General features: G+C 40.6%; 1 long non-coding RNA gene across 1 annotated transcript in view; it reads right to left on the bottom strand.

Moving 5' to 3' along the window:
- LOC140194719 (uncharacterized) overlaps positions 1–18382 on the bottom strand; it is a 37334-nt gene that overhangs the window by 2800 nt on the left and 16152 nt on the right. Inside the window, exon 2 of the long non-coding RNA XR_011885274.1 lies at positions 7409–7511. This is a non-coding gene — a long non-coding RNA (uncharacterized lncRNA). The remainder of the gene's footprint in view (positions 1–7408; positions 7512–18382) is intronic.

Raw genomic sequence — 18382 nt, 5'->3', positions numbered from 1 at the left:
AGGAATAGGGAGGTACTACTGCAGTTGTACAAGGCCTTGGTGAGACCACACCTGGAGTATTGTGTGCAGTTTTGGTCCCCTAATCTGAGGAAAGACATCCTTGCCATAGAGGGAGTACAAAGAAGGTTCACCAGATTGATTCCTGGGATGGCAGGACTTTCATATGAAGGAAGACTGGATGGACTGGGCTTGTACTTGTTGGAATTTAGAAGATTGAGGGGGGATCTGATTGAAACGTATAAAATCCTAAAGGGATTGGACAGGCTAGATGCAGGAAGATTGTTCCCGATGTTGGGGAAGTCCAGAACAAGGGGTCACAGTTTGAGGATAAAGGGGAAGCCTTTTAGGACCGAGATTAGGAAAAACTTCTTCACTCAGAGAGTGGTGTATTTGTGGAATTCTCTGCCACAGGAAGCAGTTAAGGCCAGTACATTGGCTATATTTAAGAGGGAGTTAGATATGGCCGTTGTGGCTACGGGGGTCAGGGGATATGGAGGGAAGGCTGGGGCGGGGTTCTGAGTTGGATGATCAGCCATGATCATAATAAATGGCGGTGCAGGCTCGAAGGGCCGAATGGCCTACTCCTGCACCTATTTTCTATGTTTCTATGTTTCTTAACTGGAAGACCACAATCTGTGCGGATTGGTGATAACATATCCTTCTCGCTGACAATCAACACTGGCTCACCTCAGGGGTGTGTGCTTAGCCCACTGCTCTACTCTCTATATACACATGACTGTGTGGCTAGGCATAACTCAAATACCATCTATAAATTTGCTGATGATACAACCATTATTGGTAAAATCTCAGGTGGTGATGAGAGGGCATACAGGCGTGAGATATGCCAACTAATGGAGTGGTGCTGCAGCAACAACCGTGCACTCAACGTCAGTAAGACAAAAGAGCTAATTGTGGACTTCAGGAAGGGTAAGACGAAGGAACACATACCAATCCTCATAGAGGAATCAGAAGTGGAGAGAGTGAGCAGCTTCAAGTTCCTGGGTGTCAAAATCTCTGAGGATCTAACTTGGTCCCAACATATCGATGTAGTTATAAAGAAGACAAGACAGCTGCTATACTTCATTAGAAGTTTGAAGAGATTGGGTATGTCAACAAATACACTCAAGAACTTCTATAGATGTACCATGGAGAGAGTTCTGATAGGCTGCATCACTGTCTGGTATGGAGGGGCTACTGCACAGGACCGAAAAAAGCTGCAGAAGGTTATAAATCTAGTCAGTTCCATCTTGGGTACTAGCCTACAAAGTACCCAGGACTTCTTCAGGGAGCAGTATCTCAGAAAGGCAGCGTCCATTATTAAGGACCTCCAGCACCCAGGGCATGCCATTTTCTCACTGTTACCATTACTTAGGAGGTACAGAAGCCTGAAGGCACACAAGAACAACTTCTTTCCCTCTCCCATCCGATTCCTAAATGGACATTGATCCCTTGGACACCATCTCACTTTTTTAAATATACAGTATTTCTGTTTTTGCACATTTTTAATCTATTCAATATACATATACAGTAATTGATTTACTTATTTATTATTATTATTGTATTTATTTTTTTCTCTTCAATATTATGTATTGCATAATTATGCTGCTGCTAAGTGAACAAATTTAGTCATAAACCTGATTCTGATATGACAGAGGTAAAGATTGCAGTGAATTTAAAATTGTTGTTAGGATAAAAGGTTGGTGTGCTGTAATGTTTTTAGATAATGCACTCTGCGATGGGAAAAGACGCCAATAGATTCAATTGTAACTAAATCACACCAACCAGAAACAATGCTTCAATGTACTCAGGAGGTGAGACAAGAACAACAGAAGAGGTGAACTGGAAATTTGCTCAAGGTGAGATAAAGAAAGAGGTGTTGACAGTGGTGGAAGACTACGCCCAGAGATTGTTAATTTTAAACAGGAACTGGGTCAAAGCATTTGGGCCCAAACATATTGTGTTTGAGCACAACGTGCTGCATGGCCAAAGGCAAGGGAAAACTGGTAGGTCTTCTTTCCCTACTGAATCACAAGATACACCCCCAGTTCCACAGTGAAATGGAGAAAATAGACAGTTTAAGCAAACTGATATACTTCAAAGCTACTAATCTGGTTCATATAATTACATATCAAAAGTGTGTAGGTAAGATATTCATGTACAGGACAAACAGTCAACATGCAAGTCGCCGCTGAACTCAAGCGAGAGAACACCTTGATGAGAGATGAAGAAAGGATGGCCTGGATATTCAAAAAGCTTGCAGTTTAATGTGATAACAGCAAGATAAAAACAGAAAGTTGTGGTTCCCTGATGGTGTTGGGAATACAAATAAATGGATAAGGTGCTGTGATTTAAAGAAAATGCTGTGTACCACCTTCTGAAACAAAAAGCTTGCATGCAGGGGTGCATCACTTGACTTTGCATGAAGGTCTATTTTCAAAATTGAGGATTAGCCAGTTCCTAGCAAATCCCCACAACCTCTGCAATAAACAAACCACTGAATAATCTCAACTGGTCAAGCTCCACCTGTGGAGGCAAAGGAATGATTGACAATTCTGGGCTGAGACCTTGTCAAACTCTTCCTTTGCCTCCACAGATGCTGCCTCACCCACTGAGATTCCCCAACAGATTGAGTTTTGCTCCAGATTCCAGCATCTGCAGTCTCTTTCCCACACCCTTGGACATGGCCAAGATGCAGCCTTGGACTCCACATTTCAGCCACAGCAATTGCCTCGTCCATTGCAGGCAACCTCCTCACACTCAGGTTGTAGATTGTGCCAGGCAGCATCTCTAGGAAAAGGTACAGTTGACGTTTCGGGCCGAGACTCTTCGTCAGGACTAACTGAAAGAAGAGCTAGTAAGAGATTTGAAAGTGGGAGGGGGAGGGGGAGATCTGAAATGATAGGAGAAGACAGGAGGGGGAGGGATGGAGCCAAGAGCTGGACAGTTGATTGACAAAAGGAATATGAGAGGATCATGGGACAGGAGGCCCCGGGAGAAAGAAAAGGGGGAGGGGGGAAGCCCAGCGGATGGGCAATAGGTATAATGAGAGGGACAGAAGGAGAAAAAGGAGAGAGAGAAAAAGAAAGTGTGTATATAAATAAATAAATAACAGATGGGGTACGAGGGGGAGGTGGGGAATTAGCGGAAGTTAGAGAAGTCGATGTTCATGCCATCAGGTTGGAGGCTACCCAGACGGAATATAAGGTGTTGTTCCTCCAACCTGAGTGTGGCTTCATCTTTACAGTAGAGGAGGCCGTGGATAGACATACCAGAATGGGAATGGGACGTGGAATTAAAATGTGTGGCCTCTGGGAGATCCTGCTTTCCCTGGCGGACAGAGCGTAGGTGTTCAGTGAAACGATCTCCCAGTCTGCGTTGGGTCTTGCCAATATATAGAAGGCCACATCGGGAGCACCGGGCGCACTATATCACCCCAGCTGACTCACAGGTGAAGAGTCGCCTCACCTGGAAGGGCTGTCTGGGGCCCTGAATGGTAGTGAGGGAGGAAGTGTAAGGGCATGTGTAGCACTTGTTCCACTTACAAAGATAAGTGCCAGGAGTGAGATCGATGGGGAGGGATTAGGGGGACGAATGGACAAGGAAGTCGCGTAGGGAGCGATCCCTGCGGAAAGCAGAGAGGCGGGGAGGGAAAGATGTGCTTAGTGGTGGGATCCCATTGGAGGCGGCGGAAGTTACGGAGGATTATATGTTGGACCTGGAGGCTGGTGGGGTGGTAGGTGAGGACAAGGGTAATCCTTTTCCTAGTGGGGTGGCGGGAGGATGGAGTGAGAGCAGATGTGCGTGAAATGGGGGAAATGCGTTTGAGAGCAGAGTTGATAGTGGAGTTGATGGTGAAAGCAATGACTGCTTTCAGTGCAGATTCCATCAATGTTCTTATTCACAGGAATGTATCCTACATGCTAAGTGAAGTACGAGTGTATGTTCTATACTTTTCAGTTCAGAGTGACAAATGGACACATTTTCTTAATGCACCTCTGTGAAGTGAGTATCAGTAAAGTACAAAAAGGATCAAAATCCTGATGAACTTGTAAATTGAACAAACTGATGTTTGTTGACAGAAGAATGTTTGCAATGGATTATATCTATAAATTACCTGACGTAAAAAGATGAGCTTTTATCTTGAATTTATAGCCAGATATTTGTAAAAAAACTGATTTTTGACTGGATTATAGACCTGAATCCAATATAATATCTCAAAGTGGTGGACTTTGGTTTCTGAAAAGAAGCAGCTAAGCAAATAGTCATAGTCATAGTCATAGTCATAGTCATACTTTATTAATTAATAATAGAGGATGATCTGAAATGAATTCAAATTTAGCGTGAAAGTGGACCTAGTCATGTGTTCTGTGGTTACTACGTGTAAAGTTCTTCCTTACCTATCTGTATAGATCTGGCATATTGTTTGATAGCTTTTAAAGAATCTATTTCTGTGTGCTCGTCATCGACCTTAATTAGCAAACAATAGCAGCCGAGGTCACACTGCATGGAGTCAGGTCTGGAACATGTCTGACGTTGATGTACGGTAGCAGGAAAGGTGAAAATGCTCACATAAGGAATACTGGGTGTTCTCCCTTGTTCTTATAGTACAGGCAATAGACTTTTATGTATCACTGCTCATTGCTTTGGAACCCGTGATGTAATTAACAAGGGATTGTTTTGGCAGAGTATGTCAGTAATGGGCTTCCTTTCCCATTGTTTTTGCTGTGTCAGTAAATAGTGGCTGGGAGAAGAAAAGCTGCTGATTAACTTTGAGTAGAAGTTGTTGAGCTTTGTGTTAGTCTCCAGCTAATTTCATAAACCTAAGTACAGTACATATTGTAGATTTATCCAAGATGAAAACCCAACTAATCAAAGCAATTATTGTACTAAATACTGCAGCATTCCCATGGAATACAATAAATTGCTTATTACAGTTAATTTGAGGGCACTTAGTAGTTGTATGGTGAACAGAGAGAACTTGGCAGTGTAATTCAGTGTTAATTTAGCTTTTAGCTTTTTAAATCTTTACATTGTTATATATGATTCAAACATAGTAATGATTTTTAAAAACAGATTTGGTTAAAAAATAGATCTATATAATTATGAATGATTGGTTCAATAGTGGCACTCCCTCTTTAAAACATCTAATAATACCCGCTACTGTCCGTTATAAGCTTGTAAGTTCTCCCCATGACTGTGTGGGTTTCCTCCAGGTCCTCTGGTTTCCTCCTCCAGTCCAAAGACGCACCAGTTGGTAGGTTAATTGGTCATTGTAAACTGTCACATGATTAGGCGAGGGTTAAATCGGAAGTTGCTGGGTGACATCGCTCAAAGGGCTGGAAGGGACTGTTCTATACTGTATCTCAATAAATAAATCAATACTACAGCTTTGCCAGTCAGTGAGCCCGGCGATAGGGCCTCATCAGAGTTGTCTCCGAAGCTGCACTTCACTTTGCTGATGTGCTGGTGCTGAATTCCCAGAGGACAACTGCCAAGCTGATGCAAGAATAGACAGTGTGAGCCAGGGAGAAGCAGGGCAAAACTGCAGCCAACCAGGCATGAAGAGCTTGCCATGGACACTACTGGGTTCAGAGTTGTTTTCTAATCACTTATCAGTTTTTGGCACTATCAGAATTGTAATTATATATTCACCTGATGTAGCTTTCACCAGCATATAAATCTACTCTGATTATCTGTTTTTTCTTCTACCTGATTTAGCTGATGTTTATAAAATGTTGGTTGAACATTAGAATTGATATGTACATGCAGATTCGCTCATAAATACTTGTTGTCTTTGTCTAATATCATTAATATTTTTGTGTGACTTATTATCCACTGTAATAGATTTAGCACAAAATGAGGCCAACCAGTTTCCTGTTATCTATCTCCATGTCCTTTTTTTTTAACAGTTGGCATCCTCCAATCTGCAGGAAACATTGGGAAGATGACAACCAATACATCAATTATTTCTACATCCACCACTTACAGTACTAGAGAATCAGGTTTCATACCACTGACAAATGTCATGAAATTTGTTTTGTGGCAGCAGATTACTGCAATACATAATAAAAAACTATAAATTACAATAAGAAATTTCATATATATAATTAAATGAGTACTGCAAAAAGAGAGCAAAAAGAAGAACAAAAATGGTGAGGTAGTATACATAATAGGTTCATTGTTTATTCAGGATCTGCTGGCAGAGGAGAATAAACTGTCCTAAATCATTGAGTGTGTGTTTTCAGACTCCTGCATCTGCTGTTTAATGGTAGCAATGAAAAGAGGACACACACTGGATGATGGGGATTCCTAAAGATGGACGTTGCCTTTCTGAGGCATTGTTTTTTGAAGATGTCCTAGCTGGAAAGGCTAGTACCATGATAGCACTGGTAGACCTTGCAACTTTCTATGTTTTTTTATCCTGTGGCCCTTCCATACCAGGCTATGATGTAACCAGTTGGAATGCTCTCCATGGCACATCTGTAGAAACTTGCAAGTCTTTGGTGGGATAGCAAGCCTCCTCAAACTCATAATGAAATATAGCACCAGTTGTGTCTTCTTTGTAATTGATCCATATAACACGAGAAATTATGCAGGTGATGGAAATCCAAAACAATACATACAAAATGCACAAGGAACTCAGCGGGTCAGGTAGTGTCTATGGAATGAATAAACAATTGACGTTTCAGGCTGAGACCCTTCTTCAGGACTTCAGGGTCTCCTCTCAGCCCAAAACGTTGGCTGTTTATTCATTTCTATAGATGCTGCCTGATCTGCTGAGTTCCTCCAACATTTTGTGTGTGTTGCATTGCATCCGTATGTTGGGCCCAGGAAACCTAGATTTTCAGAGATGTTGACACCAGGAATTGTAACTGCTCACATCTTCCACTGCTGATGCCTCACTGAAGACTGATATGTGTTCCCTTGACTTAACCTTAATTAAGTCCACGATCAATTCCTTGGTCTTACTAATGTTGAGTGCAAGGTAATTTCTGTGACTCCACTCAACTTGCTGATCAAAGTTCAAAGTAAAATTTATTATTAGATACATAACATCACCACACACAACCCCGAGATTCATTTTTCTGCGGGCAAGCTTAGCAAATTTATAGAACAATAACTGTAAACAAGATCAGTGAACAACAAACTGTGCAAATGCAAATATAAATAAATAGCAATAAATTCCAAGCATGAAAAATAACAAGATAAAGAGTCCTTAAAGTGAGACCATCAGTTGTGGGAAGACCAAAATTAGAATGATTGTAGTTATCCCCTTTTGTTCAAGAACTTGCTGGTTAATGGGTAGTAGCTGTTCTTGAACCTGGTGGTGTGAGTCCTGAGGCACTTGTACCTTCTACCCGATGGAAGAAGCAAGAAAAGAACACTTACAACATCACGTGGATGTTACCTGATTTTTTTCCCGATATAGGATTTTGGCTATTTTTCGTCCTCCACAGCTGCAGTTGTAATACACACAAAATGCTGGAGGAATTCAGCTGGCCAGGTGGCATCTGTGGAAAAAAGTACAGTTGACTATTTGGGCCAAGACCCTTTAGCAGGACTGGAGAAAGAAAGATGAGGAGTAGAGTTAATGGTGGGGGAGGAGGGGGAGGAGAGGGAGAAACACAAGGTAATAGGTGAAACTGGGAGAGGGAAGGGTGAAGTAAAGAGCTGGGAAGTTGATTGGTGAAGGAGATACACAGCTGGAGAAGGGGGAATCTACTAAGAGAGGACAGAAGGCCATGGAAGAAAGAAAAGTGGGGTGGAGCACCAGAGGGAGATGATGAACAAGTACTCTTGTATAATTCAAACACAACATAAGTAACTAAATGTACCTGTGGCTATTTGAATAAAACTGAGGAATATATGAAATTTAGTAAATGATAAAGTGTGAAGAAGAATGAATGATGGAATGGATGCAGGGTATCTATTCAAGGTATAAAATCCTCATGAAATACTGGAATATTAGCAATAATGGTTTTACTCTCTAATTGCAACAGAACAGGTATTAACATGGTCAATTCAACATTGAACTATGTAGTAAAAAACTACATAGTAGAGGTATCAAAATCCTACATTTTTGAGGGGTCTGGTAAATCATGAAGATTTTACAGTTAAGATTGTGGTATAAGCGGTGTAGTTAGTACATTGCAAATTACAGGTTTTATTCTGGTGTAATTGGATCCTATCCAGAAGTATTTCACCCCCTACTGCACTGACCAACCCAAAGCTGTGTTTGTATTCATCTGACAGAACAATGAAGTCAAAACTAGTCCAACAATTCTGGCTATGTCATGCTTATCAAAAAGCTAGACAGCTTTTGCAGATGACAGGGCAAATCAGGAAGCTATTGCATTCATAGACTTTGAACATGAATAAACTGGTTAAGATATCAGTTCTGATTCATGGATCTGGACTGTATATGTCCATGCTGAATGCTTCTTAGCATTATTTAACTTGATTGCAGTGACCATGTGTCCCTGTCCTCATCTGCCGTAAAGAAACACAACACAATTTATTAGCTCCCAATCTCCAGCAAAAATGTGGTAATCCTGGGGATAGTCTGGGGAAGTGGTTGGGTAGAGAATAATAGGCATCCTCTATTCAAGTGGACTGCCTCGGTTAATAATTATTTTGGCAAGGTAGTTACCAGAGTAGCTTTCTAACTCATAAATAATCAAATGGATGAATGTAAGTATCATATATGAAAGATGAAGGAAGGGAGGTGTGCTTTAGAAGTAGGATTTGGAAAAGGTATTTTGGGTAAGAGGAGGCTCATTTAAAGTATAAACACATATATAGTTCGGCTCTGTTGAATAGGCTGATTCTGTGTTAATAATTACTTCATGGAATCTATAGGAATCTCTTCTCAGCTGTGCAGCTAAATTTCAACAAGTTGCTTTTCAGCAAGTCTACATGGAGAATTCCTCCCCCGCCCCCCCTTTCACCCCAGGGATTCATTATGGACATAATCATGGAATGGAAACAGAAATAATGCAGGAGGAAGAGGAAATTGCAGGGACGTTCAGACTGAGACAAAAGGCTTGCAAGCAGGAGGTACTTTTTCAAGTCAAGTTTCTTGTCATCCGCGCAAGTATGGTGCGGTACAGGTACAATGAAAACTTGCTTGCTGCAGTATCAAAGGCATATAGGTAGCGACAACACACAGAACATAAATTATACATAAAGCAATGCAAAGCAATGGGAAAAAAAGACAGTGCAAAAAAAAAAGCCAAGACACAACCATCATAGCATTCAAAGGTAGCTCATAGTTGAGGTAGAGTTAGGGGTGTGCATTTAGTTTCAAGAAGCTGATAGATGTCGAACAGCTGCTGTTCCTGAACTTGATGGTGTGGGACTTAATGGCTTTTAAGGAAGCAGTATTTAATGAAACAATGAGTTTCATTGCCATCTAACATTCTCATGTGCCATAAGTGATACCACAATTATTGTATATAATATGCTATAATTTTCCATTGCTCTGCTGCCTATTGCTTAGCTTGTGATGTTTCTGAATCAGTATGAGTTGAAAAGATGCAAGCAAGCCCCTGCAACTGAAAAGTAGTGGAGGCTGCTGATGAAAAGTTTTTGGTAGAAATAAATGTAATGCAGGTAAATACATTCCAGCTTTTCCGGTAGAGCCCTAGGGGATTCAAAGATTCAAAGTGCATTTATGATCAAAGAATGTATACATTATACAACCTTGAGATTTGTTTGCTCACAGGTAGCCACAAAGCAAGAGACCCACAAGAACCCAATTAAAGGGAAAAAATAAAAATAAAAGACCAACGCCTAATATGCAAGAGAAAGAAAAAAACACACACAAATCATGTAAGCAGCAACATTCCGAAATTGAGTCCTCAGATCCGAACCCCAGAGCAGCCCAGAATATTTGCCTGCTTCACAATAATTTAATTCAAGGACTTCCAACCTTAAATTCCTTGAACTAGCCCTAGTGAAAACATTTGACATGGAAGAGATTAAATACAGCATGATTACTTTCTTATTCCTTTTGTTTTTCACTATTTATTTACTTTGTAATTTATAGTATTTTTATATCTTTGCATTGTTCTGCTGTCACAGAACAAATTTCATGACATCAGTGTGATAACAAATTCAATTATGATTCTGATTAACTGTCAATTATACGTTTAAAATTAAGAATTGTTGATATTTATTATTCTGCTGACATTTTTGGCATTTTCATTCTAGGTTGAACTCAGTTGGGACCTGCCCTATTGGCTTCCAATGACAAGACGTCACTGACATAAAGTATTGTAGAAGCATGACCTTGATACATATTTGGCACTGATATCAAAGCCTCTAAATCCTAAAAGGATTCCACTACAGGAAAAAGAACCTTTTTCCTATATGCTGTCAACTACATGTGCTGGCAAATGAGATAAAAGTTACGTGAGTTGCGCAAAGGGATGGGAAGGCATCACAAAGATGATTTGAGTCATGATATTGGTGCTGCCTCCTAATCTGACTAATTTATTAGTTAGACAATTGGTTCTAGCCTTTGCTCCAAGGGAGACCAAATGATCTTTATTAGATACCCCAGTCCCTGAGATCTATTTTTACAAAACTTTGGTAGTTGGTTCCTCCTTCATAAGCTGTGACCTTCTGACTCAAGTAAGAAAGGATAACTGCATCAAGGTTGATGCCTAAAAGCAAAATTTTCAACAGGATCTGTAAACTGTGCCATTCCCTCAATAATGTCTTCCTAAGGGGTAAATCTTTATTCAACATAGAAGAAATGGTATGTTCTTTTACAAATGACTTCTGGCACTCATTCAAACTTAACTATCAAAGAACAGTTACGTACCAAAGCATGATATTTTATATCACATGATTTACACAGTAGTCTTATTTACAATAATTACTTCTTTGTAATAGTGTATTGCAGTGCCTCACTGTGTGTTTCTAAAGCTTTTCTTGAGCTGTATTGAAGTGATTACAAAAGGGCCTATGCAGCAGAATTTTCTGTATCAGCCCAAAGCTCACCTTCACTCTGAGCCCTGCAAGATTCCTTCAACAATCTGCATTGTCTCTCCACAGAACTGGCTAGAAAAGATTCATGAACAAGGAAGAGATGGTATTGTGAAGGTGGACTCTGGTAGTTGTCATGAATTGGAATGCTCATTCATCAGTGGCAGGGCTGACTTGTTTAGTTCAGACCTAGTACCTTGTTTCATTTGGATATCATTTTGTTCTCACCAAATACTACTGAGACCTAAAGTTCAGTGAACAAATCATCATGTCATCTACTATCATAGTCAGCTGAAGCAGATAAAACCATTCCTGATGATTTCCTTTGCTCGTGATTGGAAGGTGTCTCATTAAATCCTGCAGTTGATACAAAAGAGGCCCTGAGGCAATTATACAAGTCTTGCCTTCCTTTTAAGTGTGATGCTCATTAAATGATCTTTGATGAAGCTAAGCCCATAATATCAAACTCCTTTGGCTCAGAATGCAGACTGGATGTCTGGTAATCCCTGAACATTTCCCATTTTAGAATAGGAATTTGATTATGGATTATCACTGCGCATACAAAAAATAGATTACTGTATTTATTTGTCCTGGAGTGGAACATGATTTTGATGATTTTGCATCACTATGAAGGTTTGACCAGGGTCACACCTTGTTGTGAATTGTGTTTGTGTCAATAGTACATTATGCACAAAAATGCATATGCAGTGTTATTTAAGATGATGCCTGAGAGTTAAGTCCTTGTGGTTCTGAAGCATGCCAGCTGCTTGGATTTCATAGTCCAGTTGTGTTTCAATAGTTCTGATTGTTCTTCAACAGTGCATTTTAAAGGAGTGTTCTCGAGTTGGTCTCACCCAAGGTGGGTAACACAAGTCTAGGAGGTCTCTTTTAAATCATAACAGCTGTTCCATTTTCTATCCCATTCTTCCCCAAAAAATAGAATACTAATTTTAATTGTTACTATTTTCCCTCCTTTAGACCCCCTGCATTGAGACACTGCCCTGTCCCAACCCACTTTCACCACCTCTGCTAACGCATCTCCATATAACTTTCTGAATTCCATCTGACTTGACATTCAACCTCCAGCTCATTGACTTTCTCCTCATCAGTCACTATACTACCTCTGATTACAATTAGATTCCTAACCTTCACTGATTGCTGACATCTGAGTCTCATTCAAAATTTCCTTCCACCCAAACCCACTAACAACAGGCTATAGACATGACCACTTTCCTTTGCATGTGCTAAACCAATACTGCCTGCATCAAATCCTGTGGGACTCCTGAATTTTAATGTTCATGACCAAACAGTTATTGACATGCCGAACTGCAAATGATTAAGTTGTCCCTACAATCATCAATAAATTTCTAGACCCATGCATCATGTCCTGATTTGAATTATCTCTACCTACCTTGCTTGTTTTCTGTGGAAGTATTTCAAATAATATACCCTCAGCTGTTCATATCCCCTGTAGTTCTTTGTCTTTTTATAACCTGAAGTTTCTTCCTGCTGTCTTTTGTTTATATCACAAACTACTCAACCATCTGTTATTTCCCATTCTGTACCTTGCATACATAATATATCTCCCATATGATTCTTTTTTATTGTTATCCCTTACTTCGACCTTGTTCATTGCCTTTTTAAAATTAATTGTATTTTGCTTCTTTTCCAAGTTCTGAAGAAAAGGGTGCTTCATAAATATTAACTTGGAAATGATACCTCAATGGCAGTAAATCTGATTGATGACATGATTGACCATAAAATTTCTGAACCACAGTAGACAAGCTTAAAATTTTGAAGTATGTTGATAGACTCTGGCATATAATGTGCTGTGAGTTTTATTCCTAGCTCCAACTTTGACTACAAATTCAGAAAATTTGGAATTAATTTACAGGGTGTTTAGAGTGCAGTGGGGTTAATCTGACCAATGTATAATTTTGAAAATGGTGCTGGAGTAATATAGGACCAGTTTCAAACTTATGTGTTGGTCAGCCACTTGGGTTAAATGCTGATACCTGGTGTTGTCTATGAGGAGTTTACATGTGAGCTTCTGCCAGGAGTTCTGGATTCCTCCTACATCTCAAAGGTGGGTGGGTTGGTAGATTAATTGGCCACAGTTAGTTACTCATAGTATAGTTTGGAGAGTTGAGGAATATTAATATGAAACATAGGTGGTAAATTCAATTAACACACATCAAAGTTGCTGGTGAATGCAGCAGGCCAGGCAGCATCTCTAGGAAGAGGTACAGTCAACGTTTCGGGCCGAGACCCTTCATCAGGACTAACTGAAGGAAGAGCTAGTGTCCTGACGAAGGGTCTCGGCCCGAAACGTCAACCGTACCTCTTCCTAGAGATGCTGCCTGGCCTGCTGCGTTCACCAGCAACTTTGATGTGTGTTGCTTGAATTTCCAGCATCTGCAGAATTCCTCGTGTTTGGTAAATTCAATTGGTAGAATTGCCTTGAGAACCAATGTCAAATTGATGAGTTAAGTGGTTTCTTTCTATGTCATAAGTGAATATGAGGAAACAAAATATTTTTTGCTTCATGATGACTTGCAAGCATTAACCTAACTAATAGGTCCACAAAACATCCGATCTCAGTTAAGTTGGTTTCAAGCAATCCTGGGTCATTGCTCTGAATTCTATAATACTTGCACTTTACAAGCAGTGCATTAGTAGTGCCACACTGATAAATTTTAATACAGTTTTTAAAATGCTGCCATCATAAATGTAATTAAAAAAGATATCTTAGCAATAATTATTGTGAAAATTAGATTTTTGATATTTCAGTTTATTAGTCCCATTTCAGCTACATACAGCATATTTGAAAATCTATCTAAAAGAAACAACTTGTACTTATACAGCACCCTTGACTTGGTAAGATGTAGGAGTACAATCTATTTTGCATAGGAATACAATCTAATAAAAGATGACACTAGGCCACATGAGAAAGTAATGGGTCAAACTGTCAACGAGGAACTTTCTGGAGAGGCTTAATGGAGGAAAGAGAGGCTGAGGTGTAGAAATTTAAGTAAAATTCCAGGATGTAAAATCTAGGCAGCTGAGGTTAGGGATTCTTAAGAAGCTGAAACTGGAGGAAATCAGATATCCTGTTGGAGGATATTGGAGATGAGGAAGGTCAAGGTTCAAAGTAAATTTATTATCAAACTACAATATATGTCACAACATACAATCCTGAGATTGATCTTCTTGAAGGCATGCTCAATAAATCCATAATAGAATAATAACCATAGTAGGATCAAAGAAAGACCGGACCCAAACTGGGTGTTTAACCAGTGTGCAAAAGACAACAAACTGTACAAATACAAAAAGAAATAAATAATATTAATAATAAATGAGCAATAAATATCTTGAACATGAGATAAAGAGTCCTTGAAAGTAAATCCATAAGTCGAGGGAACATTTTGGTGATGTGGTGAGTGAAGTTATACACTTTGGTTCAAGAGCCTGATGGCTGAGGGGAAATAATTGTTCCTGAACCTGCACTGTGAGTTCTGAGGCTCCTGTACTTTCTACCTGATGACAGCAGTGCGAAGAGAGCATGTCCTGGATGGTGGGGGTCCCTGATGATGGATGCTGCTTTCCTGCGACAACACTTTGTGTAGATGTGCTGAATGGTAGGAAGGGCTTAGCCCATGATGGACTGGACAATATCCACTACTTTTCAAGGCTTTCCCATTCAAGGGCATTAGTGTTTTCATCCCAGGCTGTGATGCAACCAGTCAATATACTTTCCACCGCACATCTATAGATTTTAGATCTGTATACACAGTGAGACAGAATTACTCCAGGCTCAAGGATAAGAAAGTTTGGGATAAATATTCACCAGCAGAAATGCTGAGGCAGCAGAATGTTCAAGGTATCTTTCAGAGGAAGAAATATTTATCTCACAGGTATCAGGCTGGAATCTAATATTGGGGCTAAGATTATGAATGGAGTAGTTCAGGCTTAGACGGCTGCCAGAAAGGAATGGAGCGTGGGATGGTGGGTCTGAAGTGATAGCTTCAGTTTTTGTTAAATCTCACCACTTGCAGCTTGTTGGATAAGCAGTGTGATGGAAAGAGAAAAACACTGTAGATGCTCAGCAAAAGGGTCTCCACACTGAAACATTAATTCTGTTTCTCTTCTCACAGATGTGGCCTGACTTGCTGAGTATCTCCAGCCTTTCTTGTTTTTGCTTTAGGTTTACATCATTTTCAGTTTGTTTGGTTTTATAACAGTGTGACAGTCTGGGTTTAGCTGGATAGAGGAAGATCTGTATAATATGGATGGATAATCGGTGACAGTTTTTCCTTATTTATTTTGCCATTGGCTGAAACGTGGAGGGGTTTAGGGAGATGAGATAAGTAAAATCATTCCTTCAAGTGGTATTAAATTTCTACAGTTATTGTTCTACACTTTTGGTATTAATTGTCGGGAAAGTCACCTGACAATGACTTCACCCTCCTGCCGGCTGGAAGGCAAGCCTATTATTTTCTACCCATTAATTTGAATTGTGTAGTTTCCTGTTACTTGCTTTGGAGTTCACCTGATGCCCTCCCAGAAGTGCTGATGCCTGAAAGTATTAACAAAGCACAAGATGGGCTCTGCAATTATTAATAAATTAAATGATATTCCAATCAGTATGTGGGGGGGCGGGGGGGGATGCAGTGACCTCCCGGGGTAAATGCTGTAAAAATTTGATGCCTTGTGCATATGAATTGTTGCACAAAGTATACTTGTTCCATTATGCGAATTGAGCAGTGGTCAACATACTGTATGTTTCTTTCACTATTGCCTGGAAAACCTCCATCCTGCTCAAGTGAAAATCCCATCTCCACAGCCATGTGAAATTCAAGGTTCAACAAGGAACATCTTGGCTTAATAGCCAGATGGTGTGTAGAAACTGCACAGCAACTAACTGATAAATACAATATGTTTGGATTCCTCAGTTCTGCCAAAGCACAGCCATCTGAGGACCCAGCTTCCCCAGAGCAAAGAAAGGAGGAAAGTTTTCTAAGAAGCGGAGAGCAATCAGTACCCTCTGAAGGAACACTTCAAAAAAAAATCAAATGAAACTCTGACCTTCATGTAAATTTCTTTGATTCTATTCCAGGTGGATAAGAGGTTGTAAAGATCACATGTGAATTTAGAAACAGCAATGCCTCTGGAACAGATGGTATTCCTGCTGAAGTTCTAAAAGTTGGCAGAGTGGAACTTCAGAAGGCCACATCTCCCCAATTTAATGATCATCTTCATGGTCATGGTCACCTTCAAGAATGGATATGAACCTAATTGCAGTGGATCTTCCTGGTATCTGCTTCAGAGTTGATTGTCATAAGGATCCTCCTCACCTGCTTCCTCCTAGGAGGTGAAGGGGTGCTCTCCAAATTATTGTGTCAATTCCATGCGTCAATTTGATTTGATTTGATTTGAATCTTACATCCATCTCACAACATGAAGGAGTAGAAATCTTTGTGTTATGACTCTGTCGCAATGTACAGACAGGTGAGTTTAAAAATCTAATGGCTTGTAGAAAGAAGCTGTCCCGTAGCCTGTTGCTCCTGGCTTTAATGCTGTGGTACCGTTTGCCAGATGGAAGCAGCTGAAACAGTTTATGGTTGGGGTGACTGGTGTCCCTGATGATCTTTCAGGCCTTCTTTCTGCACCTGTTGCTGCAAATGTTCTCACTGGAGGGAAGATCAAGTCCACAGATGCGCTGGGCTTCCGTACCACCCTCTGTAGTGCCCAGCGATCAAGGTTGGTACAGTTCCTGTACCAGGCAGTGATAGAGCCAGTAAGGAAGCTCTCAATGGTGTCCCTGCAGAAGGCCTTGAGGATTTGGGGGCTCATGCCGAACTTCTACAGTCACCTGAGGTGGAAAAGATGTTCATGTTCTTTTTTTGCCATGGAGCCGGTCTGCACAGTCCAGGAGAGATCTTCAGTGATGTGTTTACTGAAGAAAGACCCATCGATGTTATTTGGGGTGAGCCTGTCTCAATTTCTGCTGTAATCCACAATCAGCTCTTTTGTTTTTTGGACAATGAAAGAGAGGTTGCTATCTTGGTACCTTTGTTTCAGGGTGTCAACCTTTCCTCTGTGGGTTGTATCAACCCGTTGGAAATAAGGCCAATCTAAATCGTGTCATCTGCGAATTTGATCAGAAGATTGAAGTTGTGTGTGGCAGCACAGTCGTGGGTGTAAAGTGAGTAGAGGAGGGGACTTAGGACACAACCCTGGGGGCACCGGTGTTGAGAGTCAGAGGGGCAGAGGTGAGGGAGCCCATCCTGACTACCTGTCAGTGATCTGATACGAAGACTAGGATCTTAGCTGTGTGAACATTTCAAGAGAAATGCAGAGAGCAGCATTAATCATTATACCGGGTCCTTCTCAAGCTCATAAGAGCATTCAATTTAGGTAATCTAAAAAGGATTGTGGAGAAAACTTAAACTGTCATTGCATAAATTTGTCTCCACTCCATAGGGGAGATAGGAAGAAATGTTTTCCCCATTTCAGTGTCGTCTAAGGTCACAAATGTGATACACACTGCCTGGAAAGTGTTGGAGGGGGGACTCGAAAAACATTTAAAAAGCATCTGGATGAGCACTTTAATTGCCACCTTAAAAAGCACAATGGGACTCTTCTCCAAGCATTTGATGGTTCCATGCAGGTAGTTACATTTGTGCTTTTTAAAACTACTGGAAGCTGTGCTGCAGAGCAAAGACACAGATGAGTGAGGTACCTATCTAGCATTGTAACTGAGGTATGGCATGCAGACTGGATTCCCTCAGGATGAGCCGATCCTGTACGTGTCTCTGGTGCATTGTATTAGCCTTGAGGATTTGTTTCGGTGATCTCCTAGCATCTTGATGTTTGGGAGCCCTTTAGGTTCATTACAAATGATGTGACATGTGATACATCATGAATGTGATCTATCACTGACTGAATCTCTGGGGAGCCACAATGCAGGCAAATGTGCCTGTTCTCTCCATTCCAGGAGAAGGAGGTGAATTAGTTTCCTGTTGTAAAGTCCACATTTGTGACGATTCATAACGATTCACAGTTAGCTGAAACCTGGGCAGCAGGCTACATGAGTCAATGTAACCTAGACATCAAGAATTTTAGCATATTAATGACTTCCCCTTGATAGGTAGAGTACTCCAGGCACTGATATAGTGCAGGGGCAGATTGTGCCAACACTGCTTCGTAAGATTTGGTGCAGGAGTACATTAGAGCATAGGCCCATGAATTCTCCTGACCAAACCCCTTCAGGCCGTACTCGTTCAGCTTTCCCTAACATCCTGGTCATGTTTTTGGCCTTCCCTATTCCTGAGTACCACTGCTAAAGCATCAATAATAAACAGCAACTGAAGGTTACCCGGACTTCACA

The sequence above is a fragment of the Mobula birostris genome, chromosome 3 (assembly GCF_030028105.1).
Source record: "Mobula birostris isolate sMobBir1 chromosome 3, sMobBir1.hap1, whole genome shotgun sequence".
Classification (NCBI taxonomy): domain Eukaryota; kingdom Metazoa; phylum Chordata; class Chondrichthyes; order Myliobatiformes; family Myliobatidae; genus Mobula; species Mobula birostris.
The sequence above is the reverse complement of the archived record's forward strand: the minus strand, read 5'-3'. Positions and strand labels throughout refer to the sequence as shown.